The sequence below is a fragment of the Schistocerca nitens genome, chromosome 3, assembly GCF_023898315.1.
Source record: "Schistocerca nitens isolate TAMUIC-IGC-003100 chromosome 3, iqSchNite1.1, whole genome shotgun sequence".
NCBI classification, from domain to species: domain Eukaryota; kingdom Metazoa; phylum Arthropoda; class Insecta; order Orthoptera; family Acrididae; genus Schistocerca; species Schistocerca nitens.
The window spans coordinates 506,955,502-506,977,024 of NC_064616.1; positions in this window are offsets into that span (position 1 = coordinate 506,955,502).

Here is a 21,523-nt window from a genome sequence, read left to right on the forward strand (position 1 = left end):
AAAGGTAAGGGCCTGGGAAATTGCCATCAATTCCACAGTAAACACTCCACATGTAGGTAGCAGCAGATTTTCCGTTCCAAAAGAGGACGTAAAGGCATACCCCACATGATGAGCAGATTTAGAGCCATCAGCGTAAAAAACAACAGCATCCCGAAACTCCCATAAAATTTGGCGGAAAAAGGAACAGAACACCACTGGGGGGATGGAATCTATTGGACCTCGTCGGAGATCTATCTGAATTCGAGGCCGAGGAACTAACCAAGGGGGGGGGGGTGGAGGGGAGGGAGCGAGGAAGGCAGGACAAAGAAGGAAGCTGAAAATCACGGCAAAGAGACACAAGGCGGAGCCCAACCGCTAAACCCGCCCGAGGGCGGGAGTCGGGTGTGCGACGTCCATTGTCTGGGAACAGGATACAATAGGAAGGATGACAGAGGAACGGATAGTGAGTGCATAAGACACCAGAAGCTGGGACCGCCGAACAGGAAGTGGGGGATCCCAGCTTCAACCAGGAGACAATCAACAGGGCTAGTAGGGAAGGCACCGGTGGCCAAACTGATACCACAATGATGGACTGGATCCAGCACGTACAGTGTGGAAGGAGCAGCTGAACCATAAAATTGACAAACACAGTCCAAGCGAGACAGAACTAGAGCATGATAAAGACGGAGGAGGAGGGAACGGTCCAAACCCCAAGAGCAAGAGGAGTGGGCAGGGAAGCGGAGGTCATGAAGTTTATGGAAACATCCTACCTTCAGCTGTCTGATATGGGTCAGCCAAGTGAGCTTGTTGTCAAAAAGAAGACCCAAGAAACGAAACTGTGGGACCACAGGCAATCATTGTGCATCGAGATAGAGCTCTGGATCAGGGTTGATCGTAGTACGGCGACAGAAGTGGACCACCCGCGATTTTAGAGGAGAGAATTGAAACCAATTTGAGAGGATCCATGCAGAGGCACGCCGTATAGCTCCCTGGAGCTGCCGTTCTGCAGATGCCATCGAGGAGGAACTAACCCAAATGCAGAAATCATCCACATACAGGGCAGGGGCGACCAAAGGACCGACAGAGGCCACAACTCCATCGATAGCAATGAGGAAAAGAAGGACATTCATGACAGAACCCTGTGGGATGACCGTCTCCTGGTCCGTGGAGAACTAAAAACAGTACCAACTAACTCTGAATGACCGATGGAACAGGAACTGGCGGATAAAAATCGGGAGTGGGCCCCGAAGACCCCACTGATGGGTAAGTAAGATGTGATGGCGCCAGGCCGTGTCATAGGCTTTGCGAAGGTCAAAAAACACTGCAACCAAATGGCGGCGCTGGGAAAAGTCTGCCGAACTGCGGATTCCAAGCGAAGTAAATGATCGATTGGAGACCGTCCTCTCGAAAGCCACACTGGTAAGGGGGAAAAAGCTCCCGAGATTCGAGGACCCAATTGAGCCGACGGGCTACCATCCATTCAAGTAACTTACAAACAACATTGGTAAAACTAAACAGCAGATAGCTGTTAACAGATAGGGGGTTCTTACCAGGATTAAGGACAGGAACCACGATGCTATCCCTCCACCGAGAAGGAAGTCATCCTGAAGCATAAGACAGTTAAACACCTGGAGAAGATGTTGCTGTTGTAGAGCACAGAGATGTTGAAGCAGTTGGTTATTAATGGAGTCTGAGCCAGGGGCTGTATCATGAGAAGAAAGTAATTCCCATTCAGTCAACGGTTCGTTGTAAGATTCTGACTCACAAGGGGTAAAACAAGGTGGAAGCTTCAGCCCGCTGTTTCAGGTGAAGGAAAGCAGCTGGATAGGAGGCTGATGCCGATGGCACTGCAAAATGGGTCGCAAGATGTTCTGCAAGAGCTAATGGGTCCGTACAAAGGCCATCTGGGAGGTGAAGGCCTTTGAGAGTGGACTGCCGATGGCAACCTTTGAGAGAGCGATGTGTAGCCCATACCTGTGACACAGGGACAGTAGAACCAAGGGAAGAAACGAATAGTTCCCAACATATCCGCTTGCTCTGTTTGATTAAATAACGGGCTTTAGCGCGGAGGCGTTTAAAGGTAGGAAGGCTGGCTACGGATGGGTGCCTCTTAAGGTGTTGAAAAGCTTGACGGCGATCACGGATGGCAATGGAAATGGCTGTACATCACCATGGAACTTGCCGGCGACGAAATGGTCCAGATGAGCGCGGGACAGCAAGGTTAGCAGCGCGAACAATCGCGTCAGACAAGTCACGTAGGACGTCATCAATACAACCCGGCAAAGAGGGAGAAAACACGACCTGTGCAGTGTATAGAGGCCAATCGGCGCGTTGGAAAGACCAACGAGGTAACCTGTCCATCGGGGAGCGGGAAGGGAGCGAGATAATCAACGGGAAATCGTCGCTATCGCAAAGGTCGTCGTGTGGCGACCAGTGTAATGAAGAGAGGAGAGAGGTACCATGAGCGGCACTGAAATGAGTAGGGGAGCCATTAAGGTGGCGCAAGTCGTGTTCTGCAATAAACTGGTCTATAAGAAGGCCTCGTCTACATGGAAAGGCACTGCCCCACAAGGGATGATGAGCATTAAAATCCCCAAGGAGGAGGAAGGTTGGAGGAAGTGAGGAGGAAGTTGCTGAAGGGCAGTTAAGGCAGCAGGTGTAGGAGTCCTGTCAGGAGCGAGATAAAGATTGCAAACTGTGACCACAGAGTCTAGCTGGACCCTAACAGCAACCGCTTCCAATGTAGTTTGAAGAGGAATCTACGTGCTAGCTGTGGTGTCACCGCCAGACACCACACTTTCTAGGTGGTAGCCTTTAAATCGGCCGCGGTCCATTAGCATATGCCGGACCCGCGTGTCGCCATTGTCAGTGATTGCAGACCGAGCGCCACCACACGGCAGGTCTAGAGAGACGTCCTTGCACTCACCCTAGTTGTACAGCCGACTTTGCTAGCGAAGCTACACTGACAGATATGCTCTCATTTGCCGAGACGATAACAGCGATGTACACCAATTATGGATTAAAGTTAAGTATTACATCATCTACACACTTTATTTGCAATTCTCAAGACATTGTCCTGTTCCAGACCTCACGCCAGTCTGCGTGTAATTAAACGCGTGCATTTCGGCCTCCTCTAGCAACCCGGTGTTGGCTCTTCTGCCAACACTACACTAGCAATGTCTGTACGGAGCAATGCACAAACACCACCAGAAGCCCGCAGGGGTCCAACCCTATTTCGACAGAAAACACGGAACCCACGGAGGGTCGGTCAGTGAGAATCAATAAAATGAGATTCCTGGAGAACCACACAAGCTGCAGAGTAAGACGAAAGAAGGGATTTCAATTCCGGAAGATGACTATAGTATCCATTACGATTCCATTAGAGAACCACAGAACGATGGTTTAAATGGGGGCTGAACAGGCTAAAGCCATTCATACCGCCAGGTCCCCACCAGTCACCGACAAGGAGGGGGCGACATCCATGAACAACAGGTCAGAATCCGATTGTTCAGTCAGGCTCTTTGTCCTGGGACTTATGTTTCTTCTTCTTTTCAGGCTGAGATCGAGAAGGGCTGTGTGGCATGAAGGGGCCAGCTGCAGCAAGATCAGGAACAGAAAGAGACCAGGCGACCTGGGGGCCGACAGACCGCGGCTCTCGCGGTCGTCGCGCGGCAGCAGACCTTTGGCCTGGAAGGTGCTGGGAAGGCACATCCTGGGAGAGGCGCCCATGACCGGCAGACGCCGAAGGAGTGGGACACAGTGCCCAGAGGAGAAGGTGTGGGAGCCGCAGGGGGGGGGGGAGGAGGAGAGGAGAGGAGAGGAGAGGAGAGGAGAGGTGTCCGGGATGGGGATAAGGAAGGGGGAGGAAGGGGTGAAGATGTAACTAAGGTGTAATTAGATGTCATGGACACAGGGTGAAAACGTGTATATTTCTTACGGGCCTCCATAGGTTAAATGATCGAGGGACTTTTACTCCTGTATCTTCTTTTCCATCTTGTATACTGGGAAATCGGCGCGGAGGGGGGGGGGGCGGAAGGCGCGGACGGAGCAATGACGAAGGGAAGGGAAGGGAAGGGAAGGGAAGGGAAGGGAAGGGAAGGGAAGGGAAGGGAAGGGAAGGGAAGGGAAGGGAAGGGAAGGGAAGGGAAGGGAAGGGAAGGGAAGGGAAGGGAAGGGAAGGGAAGGGAAGGGAAGGGAAGGGAAGGGAAGGGAAGGGAAGGGAAGGGAAGGGAAGGGAAGGGAAGGGAAGGGAAGGGAAGGGAAGGGAAGGGAAGGGAAGGGAAGGGAAGGGAAGGGAAGGGAAGGGAAGGGAAGGGAAGGGAAGGGAAGGGAAGGGAAGGGAAGGGAAGGGAAGGGAAGGGAAGGGAAGGGAAGGGAAGGGAAGGGAAGGGAAGGGAAGGGAAGGGAAGGGAAGGGAAGGGAAGGGAAGGGAAGGGAAGGGAAGGGAAGGGAAGGGAAGGGAAGGGAAGGGAAGGGAAGGGAAGGGAAGGGAAGGGAAGGGAAGGGAAGGGAAGGGAAGGGAAGGGAAGGGAAGGGAAGGGAAGGGAAGGGAAGGGAAGGGAAGGGAAGGGAAGGGAAGGGAAGGGAAGGGAAGGGAAGGGAAGGGAAGGGAAGGGAAGGGAAGGGAAGGGAAGGGAAGGGAAGGGAAGGGAAGGGAAGGGAAGGGAAGGGAAGGGAAGGGAAGGGAAGGGAAGGGAAGGGAAGGGAAGGGAAGGGAAGGGAAGGGAAGGGAAGGGAAGGGAAGGGAAGGGAAGGGAAGGGAAGGGAAGGGAAGGGAAGGGAAGGGAAGGGAAGGGAAGGGAAGGGAAGGGAAGGGAAGGGAAGGGAAGGGAAGGGAAGGGAAGGGAAGGGAAGGGAAGGGAAGGGAAGGGAAGGGAAGGGAAGGGAAGGGAAGGGAAGGGAAGGGAAGGGAAGGGAAGGGAAGGGAAGGGAAGGGAAGGGAAGGGAAGGGAAGGGAAGGGAAGGGAAGGGAAGGGAAGGGAAGGGAAGGGAAGGGAAGGGAAGGGAAGGGAAGGGAAGGGAAGGGAAGGGAAGGGAAGGGAAGGGAAGGGAAGGGAAGGGAAGGGAAGGGAAGGGAAGGGAAGGGAAGGGAAGGGAAGGGAAGGGAAGGGAAGGGAAGGGAAGGGAAGGGAAGGGAAGGGAAGGGAAGGGAAGGGAAGGGAAGGGAAGGGAAGGGAAGGGAAGGGAAGGGAAGGGAAGGGAAGGGAAGGGAAGGGAAGGGAAGGGAAGGGAAGGGAAGGGAAGGGAAGGGAAGGGAAGGGAAGGGAAGGGAAGGGAAGGGAAGGGAAGGGAAGGGAAGGGAAGGGAAGGGAAGGGAAGGGAAGGGAAGGGAAGGGAAGGGAAGGGAAGGGAAGGGAAGGGAAGGGAAGGGAAGGGAAGGGAAGGGAAGGGAAGGGAAGGGAAGGGAAGGGAAGGGAAGGGAAGGGAAGGGAAGGGAAGGGAAGGGAAGGGAAGGGAAGGGAAGGGAAGGGAAGGGAAATACAGCCCAGGAAGAAATGCTGCAGTGGTTCAGGGCCCTGTGTTCGCCATGCATGTTCTCACAAAAAGAGAGCCCCTGGGGGGGGGGGGGGGCTGTCGACCTGGGGCTGGGCATTACGTGTTGTCCTGTCACCAGCTATAGGTCAGAAGTATTGGGTGGCCTTCAGGAGGGCGCAAGGAGGAAGGCATGGAAGAACCTCTAACGCTGAAGTGGACAAAGGAGTGAAAGAAGAACCTAACGCCGATGTGGTGGAAGGATAGGAAGATGGAATGCAGAAAGAGGAAACTGAAAACAATGGAGCGAAGGCTCTGTTGTCAGGCTACTGAAAATTCTGGACACCTTTCCAGGAGTATCAGGCATGTTCCCAAGGGAGGTAAAAATAGGATAATAGACATGCAGTGCCAAAGGGGAAGTGCTGCAAAGGCTGTGGCCCCATGGTACCCAAGCACAAACTCACCAAGTAGTTTTCAGCACCATGGTGGACAAAGTAACTATGTCCAGCCTGACAGAGGTGAAGAGATCTGGGATTATCACAACCAAAGGGTTGTAAGTATACCACTGGTTAGTAGCCTGACGATTACTCAGCCCATGTTGACCTGACTTCTCACCAGTGCAGGAACGAATGTGACTCAGGGCTCAAGCAATGATCAACTCTGCAGTGAGTGAACTGCATCCAGTTGGCAATAAGTAGTTCACTGCACGCTACATGTGTGTAGGCGAAAGTGGTTGATCTGTCGACTGTAGAAGACAGTGCATATCACTTGTTAACCGAGAAATGCATCAAGGATAGCCAGAAACAGACAAGAACCACGGGGTCACTTTTTCAGTCCCAAGGATAGGTCGAGAAATCTGATGGCCAGCCGCGGTGGTCTCGCGGTTCTAGGCGCTCAGTACGGAGCCGCGCGACTGCTACGGTCGCAGGTTCGGATCCTGCCTCGGGCATGGATGTGTGTGATGTCCTTAGGTTAGTTAGGTTTAAGTAGTTCTAAGTTCTAGGGGACTGATGACCACAGATGTTAAGTCCCATAGTGCTCAGAGCCATTTGAACCATTTGAGAAATCTGATGACTGAGTAGACACCATTGAGTGCTTCCTGACAGGAGGCAGTAGTGACTTTCGAGTTCGTAGCAGGGACACACTAAACTACAATTTTGACTCCAATGTTTGATGTCCGTTGCATTAGTGGATCTCCCCTCACCACACACCTCACAGACGAAATCGTCAGTAGAGCAACCTTGACGAAAACTGGACTGATAACCAAAATATCGACAATCTAGTTACTGATACAACCATATGCTCGAGCAAGTTGCAGATAAAATTAGCGAGACTAAGTGATAGCTGTCATTCTCAATGTAGTGTTTACTCTGTTTCAGTACCACAATGCTCTAGCTCTCACCACGAAGACGAGCTCTCACCCTCGCTCCAAGTATAGTTGAAAATGGCAAGGACACTACGCTGGCAGTCCATCAGCAGGCGTTTGAGCTTTTGGCTGTGCATGCAATCTGCCCTCAAGCGATGTCATAGAAAGTGCTGGGACGCTGAGAAATTCCCACACATATAGAGGGCACAATACAGCCAGTGTAAATGCAATGAGGTGCTCCATCGATTGATGTCTCATATCATTGGCGAGCTCATCTGATCTGAAATGGAGACAGTAATTTCTGAAATCAACCAAGATTACTGTCATCCGACCGCCGATAGCATGGACGTGATTCTGGACAGCTGCACCGAGTCAGTGTGTCAGGGTGCTAAAGGCGATAGCAGCGGCAAAGTAATTCCAGTTACAATTCTTAACTGACTATCTCTCTATATCCAGATGATTGGTGCAGTCTGACAACATTCGGTAAAGACCACTATCACGTGTCATGTTGGACTCTGCAACTGACAGAGGGGAGAAGACCACGGCTACAAATGGTAAGAGCTATGGCGAAGACCATCCACTTTTCATTATCCTGTGCCACGCTACCTCAACAGCTTCATGAAAAATTTGTTTATTGCTACTGGCTTTGCTCCATTACGGCTATTTAAGTACGAAGAGTATACATACCGCGAACAGGTGGCATGTCGTGATGGATAAGCCAATGGCAAATCCAGCACTGCCTCTGGCGGACCTGGCGCCGAACACAGTCATCACCAAGAAGAATGTTATGAAAGCCTCCACGAAGACCGCCTGCGTCAGCGTCAAATGTGGGCTGACTGCCGTCACACCTAATGTCGACTCAGACTCCTCTGGTGTCAGCGCCTGGAATAAACAGCAGACTGAAAATTAAGGCTTTCAGTAACTATTTTACAGCTAAATGACTACTATCACTCGTCTAAACGACGAAGACTTTTCTATTTCGCTGTAGGGCAAAGGTGAATTCCTGTGCAAATTGGAAAAAGGCATTTATCAATCTTCTGCCCCTCTAATGTGAGAAGATGCCTGAAACTGCACGCTATTTCTAAACTAATCAATTAACAAGCAATGGTGAATGTGCTAACTTGCTTTATTCCCATACAAACTCTAATCATTAACAATTTATATGTTCGGTCAGAAAGTGAGTGAATCACATTCTAATTGAAATGTTAGTCAAACTGAACTGTACTTACCGTAAACATTAAGAGGGACAGGAAGGACGAAGTTAACTGGCCTTTATTATGGAACACCCATTGCCTCAATGTCAAAACTTTACTGAAAGTTATGTAGATGTTCCGACCGAAACAGAAGGTATCTGAAAGCATTCTTTCAAAATTTTCCTGGAATGGACCGATTTGGGCTAAATGAAGTTCTCAGAAACCAAAGCGGCATAATCGCGGCATAGAGCAGTGAGTACTGCACACTTAGGCCTGCTTCACACGCAATGATTTCTTCCATGGGACGAACTGCTCTGTGCTGGGGTTATTGACGGTTTGGCACTGGCAACAGTTGTCGGATGGCTAAGAGCTTTTAAGGTAAGCCGAACGGAATCGATAAGTTTTCAAGAGAGCAGAGTATCAAAGTAGAACGAATTGGATCGGGTAATTACATGTCATTGTCAGATTTCATTCCTGTTTAAATACTTGCGTGGAAATATGCCGAGCGTATTACTGGAATTTAATGAATGTATTTCCTTTAACAAACAGTTTTAATTTCGAGCCACGTTTCACGTCGCAACGTTTCCTCATATGATTTGAGAAAAGTATTCTCAAAAATTCTTTACATATAATAGGACGGCGTCTTAGTTTCATTAACACTTATTGACCTGAAATCTTACTACAGGTCAAGGACGGGCACTTTATTCACAATTTTTTTGGAAGTGTGTGATAGCGTTTAAGTTCACTACGTTTTAGACCACACATTACGACGTATGAAATGTAGCCTCCATCTTCGCAAAGGTTTAGGAGGAAGCGTTAGTACCACGCGCTATCTTGTCTGTGGTGCTCAGTATCGGCTGCACAACTTTGTTGTTGCTGCTGTTCATAGGCGCATGTTGCTACAGTGTTAGTTTAACCGGACTAGGATGGACATCAATCTTTTATCTACATTGGGCAATCTATAGCTAATAATGTCAATAGGTTGGTTTCCATTAGGTTACTCAAAAAGAATCTTCCAAGTCTGTCTGAAGAATTAACGAGTAACAGTAACTAGTTACATGTTTCTATGAGCTGCATTGCCTGAGACTTGCACTAATTTTATGATTAAATAAGGTAGGTATTATATTTTGACGAAAATAGAACGTTCGCTTTTACGGGGATGTGTATTGAATGTGAAAAATATGGCGAAACTATACGTACACACAAACCAGTGAGTTTACGGCGTTTATGAAAGTGGTTATCCCGTGTCTGGAGCCACAGGTAAAATTCGCCAATACCTGTACACAGTTCACCGCCGCCTTCGGTTCATTAGTGATGGGCCCCAGTACCTGCTTGTCACAGTGTGCACGAAGATTGTGAAATTAAATCATGCCGAACTCTTGTTTCTCCTACCTGGCGCCTTTTGAAGGCTTCTCCCTCTCTGTAGAAGATCACGGACGGTCGCAGATTCTTCATGTTATACTTTAACTGTTGTAATCGAGGGAAGTTGATACTTTTCAGTAAGGAGCACTCATACTGTTTCAAAAGGTGTGTATTATTTCTTGCTGTGCCTGCCATACAATGCAGTATGTGATGCTATAGTCCAAAGACCTAACTTTTTGCCATTGACAGTCCATTTTATATTCTCACTACATCTTATTTCACTGGCCGAACAGCAAAACTCATCTAGAACTATTTTCACTCTGCAGCAGAGTGTACACTGAAACTTGTTGGTGGATTAAAATTGTGCCGGACCGAGAACCTCACTCGGGACTTTGCCTTTTGCGGGGAAGGGCTCTACCGGTTGAACTACCCAGGCATGACTCATGACCTGTCCTCGCAGTATTACTCTCACCAGTATCTTGTCTTCGAACTTCTAAACTTCACAGCTCTCCTGCTAATCTTTCAAGACCAGCACTCCTCCGGGAAGATCGCCAGGCTGTTTCTAAGCCATGTCTCCGCAATATCCTTCCTTTCAGGAGTGCTGGGCTTGCAAGGTTCGCAGGTGAGCTGCTGTGAAATTTGGAAGGTAGGAGACGAAGTATTGGTGGAAGTAAAGCCTTGAGGACGGGTCATGCGTCGGGCCTGGGTAGCTCAGTCGTACTTGCCCTCAAAAGAAAGTTCCTGAATTAGAGTATCGATCCAGCACACAATATCCATCTGCCAAGAAGTTTCAAAACTAATCTACTTTTAGACTAGTTTCCTAATGTAAATTCCTCAGCCTCGCTAGATTTAATTCGACAACATTCCACCACCATTATTTTGGTTTTATTCATGTTTTTGTTACATCCTTTCAAGACACTGTCCATTCCGTTTAACTGCTCTTCCTACTCCTTTGCTGTTTCTGACAATTAGTGTCATTGGGAAGCCTCAGTTTTTATTTCTCGAAACTTGGTAATACCTTTTCAAATTTTGCTATGCTTCCCTGTTTGATTACTGTACAGATTAATAATGCGGACAGGCTACAACCTTGTCTCACTCTTCTACCACTGCTTCCCTTTAATGTCTCAACTCTTGTTCTGTCTGGTTTCTGTAGAAACCATATACAACTTCACACTTCCTGTATTTTACCCCTGATACCTTCAGAATTCCGAAGACTACTATAGTAGATATTGTGAAGAGCTTTCTCAAAATCTACAAAAGCTAAAAACATACGTTTGTCTTTCACCGACCTGCTTTCAAAGCGGAGTCGTTGAGTCAGTATTATTTCGCGAGTTCCTACAATTCTCCGGAATCCATATTGATCTGCCCCGAGGTCTGCTACCAGTTCTTACGATTCTTCTGTAAATAATGTGCAATCTGCAGCTACGACGTACTGAATTGATAGTGCGGCAATATTCACACGCATATGCACCTGCTTTCTTTGGAATTTTAATTCTAATAATCCAAGTTTGAAGGTATTTCGCCTGTCTTTTTGCATACCAGGGATATTAGTTCTGTTATGGCTAATTCTCCCAAGGATATGAGTTGTGACAGAATGTCTTCTACTCAAAAGGCTTTGTTTTCGGCTTAGGTCTTTCAGTGTTTTCAATTATTTTCGTAATATTCTCCCATATATTTCTCTTATGCTTCCAACCAGTTTATTTCCCTTATAAGGATACTGTATATATTTCCACCTTTCATGTGTCCCTTCTTTGCACAGTACCGATTATCCATCAGATCTTTATATTCTTACAACCCTCTTCTCGGAAGGTAGATGGAGTCGTTGGTTTAAAAACGGGGGAAAGGGACCGAACTGCGAGGCCATTAGTCCCTTGTTCCCAACAGAACAATTACCCAAAGGAAAGAAGAAACACAGCACAATAACAGGAGAAAGGAAGAACCAGAAGAATGACAGGACAACAAACTACAATGGACAAATCAGGACAAAACCAGAGACGCAAGAAAGAAGAGACTAAAAGCAAGGAGGATTACCATGGATGGTCGACCATAACAATAAAAAAGAAGGCAGCCACTCGGCAGCACATTAAAACCTCCAACCTAAAAACCATAGGGTTGAGGACAGTGGGACAAAGGACATGCACAAACTCAGATTAATTAATAAAATCCACCCTCATGAATAAAACTTAAAATTAAAACTGCTGTTGAGGCACTGTCGCCCAACACCGAAGGTAGGGTGCTGGGAAGGTTAGAAGTCCGACGAAGAGCTGATAAAAGTGACTAGTCCAGCAAGAGGTGGACGACTGTCATTCAGGAGCCACGCCACATCAACACTGAGGTGAGTCCTCGCAATGGAGGAGGTAACCATGTGTGACACGTATAGCCAATGCAGAGTCGACAAAGGACAACTGATTCCCTGCGAGAAGGCCGCAGGGAAGACTTCCACACATCTGCAGTCTTCCTAATGACATGCAGCTTCTTGTGCATACTGTTATGCCACTCAATCTCCCAAAGCCAAAAACACTTGCGGCGTAAGACAGAACGCAGGTCAGTTTCAGAGATGTCCATCTCCAAGAGCGGTTTCCATGTAGCCTGTTTGGTCAGCCGTTCAGCAAATTCGTTGCCTGGAATTCCGACGTGTCCTGAGGTCCACACACCACTGAACGACTGGATCATTCCAGGGCAGAGAGGGACTCCTGGATGTTCGCTACCAGTGGATGGCGAGGTTAGCACTGGTCGATAGCTTAAGCTCCTCACAGGGTCAGAACAAAGAACAAACGACTCACCAGAACATGCACGGATGTACTGAAGTGCACGAGATACGGCCACAAGCTCTGCAGTGAATACACTGCAGCCAGCAGGCAAGGAATGCTGTTCAGTATGTCCTCTGTGGACATAGAAGCCGACATTACCATCAGCCATCGAGTCGTCAGTGTAAACAACTTCAGAGCCCCAGAGCACGTCAAGAATCTAGAAGTGACAGCAGGGGGGTAGGGTTAACAGAGTCCTTGGAGCCATGAAAAAGATACAGATGAAGCTTTGGCCGAGGTGTACATCATGGAGTTGTACAGTAATGGACCTCAAGTAGAGGTGGTAAAGGGCAGGACTCCAGTTCCGAGAGAAGGGATCACACGTGAAACACAATCGTGAGCCCTGACCAGGGCCGCCAAAGCGGCTGCTGAAGTGGGAAAAGGAGACGGTATCCGGATTCACAGGAGAACTAGAAATGCGTGCAATTTAACTGGCGAGCAGTTGTGCACGTCTGATCCGCAATGGAGGGACTCTGGCCTCCACCAGGACACTGGTCACCAGACTACTACTGAAAGCTCCCATCACTAGGAGGGCGCCGCTGAGCCGCAAACCATACTCCCAAGGTCAAGTTGGGGTTGAACAAGGGCTCTGTAGACCTGCAGCAGCATCGAGCCATCTTCACCCCAGTTGGTGTTGCTCAGGCAGCAGAGCATTGAAGTGTGCTGCCAGCACTCCCGTGTAAGCTGACAGTGGGGTAGCCAAGTCAATTGGGAGTCTAAAACCAGTCTTAAGAATTTATTCTTCTCCACTACAGTGAGTGGATCATCATTAAGGTGAAGTTCTGGTTGCAGTCCGGATGAACGGTACGAGAACGACAGAAGTGCACAATACACTACTTTACAGCCAGCAACTGGAAACTGTGGGCTAGAGCCCATGCGACTCCTTATTAATGGTTCCCTGTAGGCGCCACTCAGCAACACCGGTTGGTTGGTTGGTGTTTAAGGGACCAAAGAACAAGGTCATCAGTCCCTTGTTTCAAATGTGGTCCATTCGGCTGATGTCACATCTCAGGAAAGTCAGAACAATAAAAGGGAAAAGGCTAAAAACGTAAAGGGGCAGTCATGTTGTCAATGGTTAAAACAAAATGAGGGAAGTCAGCAAGAGAACGAACCCAACGCTATGCTGAAGCAGTATAGGCAAGACCACCTGCAACTTGAAAGGTGCAACCGCCAGAATGTAGAAGTACGTATGGGGAAAGGAGACTAACCAATCCTTAAAAAAAAAAAGGGGTAAAAACAGATTGATAGGGGAAGAAAAGACTATCTCGGTCAGGGAGGTGAGTCGGGAATCTCCGAACACGGCTTACAGTGGGAGACACCCAAACACTTACCGCCCTGCCCCAACACCAGAGACAGATTAAAAACCTTAAAACTGAGAATAAAAACCACTTTCCTGGAGGAAACGGAGAACCAGAGAGACCGTCCGGGAATCGTCAGCCAACATCAAAGGTAAAGTCTGGGGGAGTCTGTACTTAGCACACAGATCCAAAAGGAGGCATTCAACCAAAATGTGGGCTACTGACTGGAAGGCTCCACAACCACAAAGTGGGGGTGGCTTATCACGCAAAAGAAAACCATGGGTCAGCCTGCTATGACCAATGCTGAGACGACAGTGTGGTCAAGTCCTTTCGGGAGAGGTGAAAGGAAGAACGCCACAGGCCTGGTGTCACCTTAATCGCACAAAGTTTATAAGACAGGGGAGTAGCCTCCCCAGAATTGGCTCATGACTGTGCGAAGTGCGATTTGATGTGAAGCTGTAAATCCGCTGCAGGAGGGGTTACAGAAAACGGGGTAAGTGACTGCTCCCCCAGCCAAACGATCAGCGAGCTCATTATCCGGGATACCCCACATGGCCAGGGACCCAAAGGAAGTCAATGGAACAAGCAGCACAGTGAATATCAGCGAGATGGTCATGGATGGCAGAGACCAATGGATGGCGCGAGAAACACCGGTCAATAGCAAGAAGGCCACTCCGAGTCCGTACATAACAAAACGCGGTTGTGTTGGGACAGTTTAATAAAGGTAAGGGTCTGGGAAATTGCCATCAATTCCGCAGTAAACACTCCACATGTAGGTGGCAGCATATTTTCCGTTCCAAAAGAGGATGTAAAGGCATACCCCACATGATGAGCAGATTTAGAGCCATCAGTGTAAAAAAAACACCAGCATCCCGAAACACCCATAAAAATTGGTGGAAAAAGGAAAGGAACACCATCGGGGGGATGGAATCTTTCGGACCTCGGCGGAGATCCATCCGAATTCGAGGGCGAGGAACTAACCAAGGGGGGGTGGGGGGGATGGAGGCAAGGGAGCGAGGAAGGCAGGACAAAGAAGGAAGCTGAAAATCACGGCAAAGAGACGCAAGGCGGAGCCCAACCGATAAACCCGCCCGAGGGTGGGAGTCGGGTGGGCGACGTCCATGGACTGGGAACACGATAGAATAGGAAAGATGAGTGGGAGAGGAACGGATAGCAAGTGCATAAGACACCAGAAGCTGGGACCGCTGAACAGAAAGTGGGGGATCCCAGATTCAACCAGAATACTATCAACAGGGCTAGTAGGTAAGGTACCGGTGGTCCAAATGGATACCACAATGGTGGACTGGACCCAACACGTGCAGTGTAGAAGGAGCAGCTGAACCATGAACTTGACAACCATGGTCCAAGCGAGACATAACTAGAGCACGATAAAGACGGAGAAGAGGGAACAGTCCGCACACCAAGAGCAAGAGGAGTGGTTAAGGAAGCGAAGGTCATGAAGTTTACGGCAACATCCTACCTTCAGATGTCTGATATGGGGCAGCCAAGTGAGCTTGTTGTCGAAAAGAAGACCCAGGAAACGAAACTGTGGGACCACAGGCAATCGTTGTGCATCGAGATAGAGCTCTGGATCAGGGTGGATCGTAGTACGGCGACAGAAGGGGACCACCCGCGAATTTAGAGGAGAGAATTGAAACCAATTTGAGAGAATCCATGCAGCGGCACGCCATATAGCTCCCTGGAGCTGCCATCGAAGAAGATCTAACCCAAATGTAGATATCATCCACATACAGGGCAGGGGCGACCAAAGGACCGACGAGGCCACAAATCCATCGATAGCAATGAGGAAAAGGACACTTAAGGCAGAACCCTGTGGGATGCCCGTATCCTGGGTCCATGGAGAACTAAAAACAGTACCAACTCTAACTCTGAATGACCTATGGAACAGGAACTGGTGGATAAAAATCGGGAGTGGGCCACGAAGACCCCACTGATGAAGGGTAAGAAAGATGTGATGGCGCCAGGCCGTGTCATAGGCCTTGCGAAGGTCAAAAAACACTGCAACCAAATGGCGGCGCTGGGAAAAAGCCTGCCGAACTGCGGATTCCAAGCGAAGTAAATGATCGATTGGAGACCGTCCCTCTCGAAAGCCACACTGGTAATGGGACAATAGATCCCGAGATTCGAGGACCAAATTGAGCCGACGAGCTACAATCCGTTCAAGTAACTTACAAACAACATTGGTCAAACTAATTGACCTTTAGCTGTAAACAGATAGGGGTTCTTACCAGGCTTAAGGACAGGAACCACGATGCTATCCCTCCACTGAGAAGGGAAGTCACCCTGGAGCCAAAGACGGTTAAACACCCAGAGAAGATGTTGCTGTTGTAGAGCATCGATATGTTGAAGCAGTTGGTTATTAATGGAGTCTGAGCCAGGGGCTGTATCATGAGAAGAAAGTAATTCCCATTCAGTCAAAGGTTCGTTGTAAGATTCTGACTCACAAGGGGTAAAACAATGTGGAAGCTTCAGCCAGCTGTTTCAGGTGAAGGAAAGCAGCTGGATAGGAGGCTGATGCCGATGGCACTGCAAAATGGGTCGCAAGATGTTCTGCAAGAGCTAATGGGTCCGTACAAAGGCCATCTGGGAGGTGAAGGCCTTAGAGTGGACTGCCGATGGCAATCTTGGAGAGAGCGATGTGTAGCCCATACCTGTGACACAGGGACAGTAGAACCAAGGGAAGAAACGAATCGTTCCCAACATATCCGCTTCCTCTGTTTGATTAAATAACGGGCTTTAGCGCGGAGGCGTTTAAAGGTAGGAAGGCTGGCTACAGATGGGTGCCTCTTAAGGTGTTGAAAAGCTTGACGGCGATCACGGATGGCAATGGAAATGGCTGTACATCACCATGGGACTTGCCGGCGACGAAATGGTCCAGATGAGCGCGGGACAGCAAGGTTAGCAGCGCGAACAATCGCGTCAGACAAGTCACGTAGGACGTCATCAATACAACCCGGCAAAGAGGGAGAAAACACGACCTGTGCAGTGTATAGAGGCCAATCGGCGCGTTGGAAAGACCAACGAGGTAACCTGTCCATCGGGGAGCGGGAAGGGAGCGAGATAATCAACGGGAAATCGTCGCTATCGCAAAGGTCGTCGTGTGGCGACCAGTGTAATGAAGGGAGGAGAGAGGGAGAAGAAAGAGAAAGATCAATGGCAGAAAAGGTACCATGAGCGGCACTGAAATGAGTAGGGGAGCCATTAAGGCGGCACAAGTAGTGTTCTGCAATAAACTGGTCTATAAGAAGGCCTCGTCTAGATGGAAAGGCACTGCCCCACAAGGGATGATGAGCATTATAATCCCCAAGGAGGAGGAAGAGAGGAGGAAGTTGCTGAAGGGCAGTTAAGGCAGCAGGTGTAAGAGTCCTGTCAGGAGGGATAAAGATTGCGAACTGTGACCGCACAGTCTAGGTGGACCCTAACAGCAACCGCTTCCAGTGTAGTTTCAAGAGGAATCTACATGCTAGCAATGTCTGTAGGGACCAACATACAAACGCCACCAGAAGCCCGCAGGGGTCCGACCCGATTTCGACAGAAAACACGGAACCCACGGAGGGTCGGCGAGTGAGAATCAGTAAAATGAGATTCCTGGAGAACCACACAAGCTGCAGGGTAAGACGACAGAAGGGATTTCATTTCCAGAAGGTGACGATAGTATCCATTACGATTCCATTGGAGAACGACAGAACGATCATTTAAATGGGGGTTGAACACGCTAAAGCATGTCATACCGCCGGGTCCCCACCAGTCAGCGACAAGGAGGGGGCAACAGCCATGAACAACAGGTCAGAATCCGATTGTGAAGTCAGGCTCTTTGTCCTGGGACGTATGTTTCTTCTTCTTTTCAGGCTGAGATCGAGAAGGGCTGTGTGGCATGAAGGAGCCAGCTGCAGCAAGATCAGGAACAGAAATAGACCAGGCGACATGGGGGCCGACAGACCGCGGCTCTCGCGGTCGTCGCGTGGCAGCAGACCTTTGGCCTGGAAGATGCCGGGAAGGGGCATCCCGGGAGAGGCGCCCATGACCGGCAGACGCCGAAGGAGTGGGACACTTCTCCGGCTGGAGAGGGGGAGCAGTGCCCAGAGGAGAAGGTGTGGGAGCCGCACGGGGGGGGGGGGAGGAGAGGTGTCCGGGATGGGGATAAGGAAAGGGGAGGGTGAAGATGTAACCAAGGTGTAACTAGATGTCATGGACACAGGGTGAAGACGTGTATATTTCTTACGGAGCTCTGTGTAGGTGAAACGATCTAGGGACTTTTACTCCTGTATCGTTTTTCCTTCTTATATACTGGGCAATCTGGTGAATGTGGAGAATGACTACCATGACAATTTACACACACAGGAGGGGAAACACAGGGACTCCCTCATGGAGTGGACGTCCACAGTCAACACAGAGAAGGGGCTGTGAACAGCGGGAAGACGTGTCCAAAACCAAGCACTTAAAACACCTCATAGGAGGTGGGATGTACAGCTTCACATCACAGCGATAGACCATAATCTTAACTTTCTCAGGGAGGATATCCCCTTCAAAGGCCAGGATGAAGGCACCAGTATCAATGCGATTGTCCTTAGGACCCTTCTGAACCCGCCGAACAAAGTGAACACTCCGTCGTCCGAGATTGTCCCGAAGTTCCTCATCAGTTTGAAAGATGAGGTCCCTGTGAAAAAAAAAAAACAAAAAAAAAACCAAAAAATCACACTTTGTACAATATTTAGATACTGGTGGGGGTAATGGACACAGGAATTTTGCCAAGATGGGTACAGGCACGAAGGGCCGCAGATTGAGCAGCTGAAGCAGTTTTGTTCAGCAAAAAACCCGACCACATCTTGCTCAGGGAGTCCGCTTCGCCAAACTTGTCTTCAATGTGTTCCACGAATAATTAAGGGTTGGTATTGGTGGAAGTATCCCCATCAGTCCTGGTGCAAACCAGATAGCGGGGGAAAGGTTTTGCCCCTAGCCGACTGGCCTGACCCTCTTCCCAGGGGATAGCCACGGAAGGGATGGCCGAAGGGGGCAAGAGAGGCAGCACTTTAATCAGTTCCACGCAGAGAGACTGTCGCAGAAGAACAGCCAGAGTTTTGGACCGTATGTGTTTCATTTGCATAGTGTCCGCCCCGATCAGGGGCCCTCCTCACGGGCGCCACCCAGCCACAGCAAGGGCCGTCTGACACGGTGGCCATTGCCGGGAGTTCAGGTGCTCCAGGATGACGAGCAACCACTCCGAGGCATGCATGAGGTCACAGCTCAGGTATCAGAAGTGTGATCCCTGTGTGTTCAGGGGGCTCAACCAAAAGGGTACATAGCGACCCCACCACACGGGCTGGCTACCGTGCTGGTTATGCACCCTAGCATCAGACAACAACGTGAAAGAAAAGGTGGAATGTACTAGGAGGGCGCATTTCGAAGACACTAGGAGGACACTACGGAGGAGAAATTTTGCAATGGAGGTCAAACCCCAGAGGGGGACCAAGGAATGCCGAAAGGAGGAGATGATTACGCAACAAAGCCGGATTGTAAAAGCAACAGAACCAGGAGGATAGCGGGGTTAACATAAGCAAGGACACCAAGAGAGGGAGAGGAGAGGGCGACGGGAAAGGAGTAAGGAGGGGAAGGGGAAGGAAATGCAGCCCTGGAGAGAAAGAAGTCTGCAATAGCACGGGGCCCCGTGCTCGCCACGCATGTATCCACAAAAGAGTTTTGGACCCCCTGGGGTCCCGAGATGGTCGGGAGGAGGTTGTCCAAGCAGTTGGGAACGGTTTTACTGCCCGGAGCTTGTTTCCTTGATGACCATGTATCCCACCACAAAGACACAAGCCTCTTACAAACAACCCCACTAACGTCAGATGACGGGACACAATGGGAGATGGCCGAGGCAGGAGGACTGCAGCCTTGGCTGCAGCATCAGCAGCCTCATTCCCAGGCACTCCTACATGGCTGGGAACCCACAGAAAGCTGACAGGAGAGCCATCAGCAGCAGAAGAACGGAGGGACTGCTGGATCCGTTGCACCAAGGGATGGACCGGATATGGAGCTCCAAGGCTCTGAAGAGCACTGAGTGAATCACAGCAGAGTACATACGATGAATGGCGGTGGAGGTGGGCATACTGAATGGCCTGATGGAGAGCAAAAAGCTCGGCCGTTAAGCTGCAACACTGGTCGAGGAGCCGGTATTTAAAGGTGCCGGCCCCGACGACAAAGGCACAGCCGACACCATCGCCAGTTTTGGAGCCATCGGTGTAAATAAAGGTGTGACTGGCAAGTCGCGCACGAAGTTCGACAAACCGTGAGCAATACACTGCAGCCAGAGTACCCTCCTTCGGGAGCGAGCTGAGGTCGTGATAAATATGAACCATAGCCTGGAGCCATGGTTGTGTCGGGCTCTCACCCTCTCTGAAGGTGGTAGGGAGGGCAAAATCCAATTGTCGAAGTAGGCGACGAAAGTGGACTCCAGGGGGCAGCAGGGAAGACACACACAACCCATACTGACGGTCGAGAGAATCTGCGAAGAAGGACTGATAAGAGGGGTGATCAGGCATTGACAACAGCCGGCAGGCATACCGACAGAGCAGTACGTCGCGCCGGTAGGTCAATGGTAATTCGGCAGCTTCAGCATAAATACTCTCGACGGGACTAGTGTAGAATGCTCTGGTCGCAAGACGTAACCCCCAATGGTGGATGGAGTTGAGACGGCGTAAGAGGGATGGCCGAGCAGACGAGGCTCCCTTAATCCCGCTTTGATCGGACTATGGACAGATACAAGCAAAGGAGGACAGTGCGATCCGCTCCCCAAGATGAACCACTAAGAACTCTTGAGGACATTAAGGGAACGTGTACAACGGGCAGCCAAATAAGAGACGTGCGGAGACCAACAAAGTTTCTTGTCCAGTGTGAGCCCTAGAAACTTAGTTGTTTCCACGAACGGGAGAACAACGGGACCGAGATGTAAGGATGGCGGAAGGAACGCTTTGTATCGCCGAAAGTTGATGCAAACCGTTTTCTCTTCAGAGAACCGGAAGCCATTTGACACGCTCCACGAGTATAGGCTGTCTACACAACGCTGAAGGCAGTGCTCCAGGAGGCATGTTCTCTGGGCACTGCAGTAGATCGCGTAGTCATCGACAAAAAGAGAGCCTGAGACATTAGGTGGAATGCAATCCATAATTGGATTGATCGCAATGGCAAAAAGGGCTACGCTCAAGACGGAGCCCTGAGGCACTCCGTTCTCCTGGAGGAAGACGTTGGACAATACGGAACCCACACGTACCCTAAACTTTCGATCTGTTAAAAAGGAATCAAAAAGGGGCAGGCGACCGCGTCGACCCCACTTCCTCTCCAACAGGTATCATAAGCCTTCTCCAAATCCACGGCTACCGTTCGGCGCTTTCGCAAAAAGTAGTTGTTGATGAATGTCTACAAGGTCACAAGTTGGTCAACAGCGGAGCGGCGGCGACGAAAGCCGCATTGAACATTGGTAAGTAGCCGTCGAGATTTAAGAATCCAAACTAACCGAGCGTTAACCATGCGCTCCATCACCTTACAGACACAAATTGTAAGAGAAATGGGGCGGTAACTGGAAGGAAGGTGTCTATCCTTCCCGGGTTTGGGTATAGGAACAACGACAGCGTCACGCCAACGCACGGGGACCTGCCCTTCGGTCCAGACGCGATTGTAGGTACGAAGAAGGAAGCTTTTGCCTGCCAGAGAAAGGTGTGCCAGCATCTGAACGTGAATGGCATCTGGCCCCGGAGCAGAGGACCGGGACAGTGCAAGTGCACGTTCGAGTTCCCACATAGTAAAGGGGACATTATAATATTCCAGATTCAGCAAGTGGAAGGAAGGTCGCCGAGCCTCTTCTGCGTCTTTCCTGGTAAGGAAGGCAGGGTGGTAATGGGCGGAGCTTGAAACCTCCGCGAAAAAGCGGCCGAAGGCGTTGGAGACATCCACAGGATCGACAAGGACCTCATTACCTGAGGTCAGGCCAGGTACCGAGGAGTGGGCCTTAATGCCAGACAGCCGGCCCAGGCC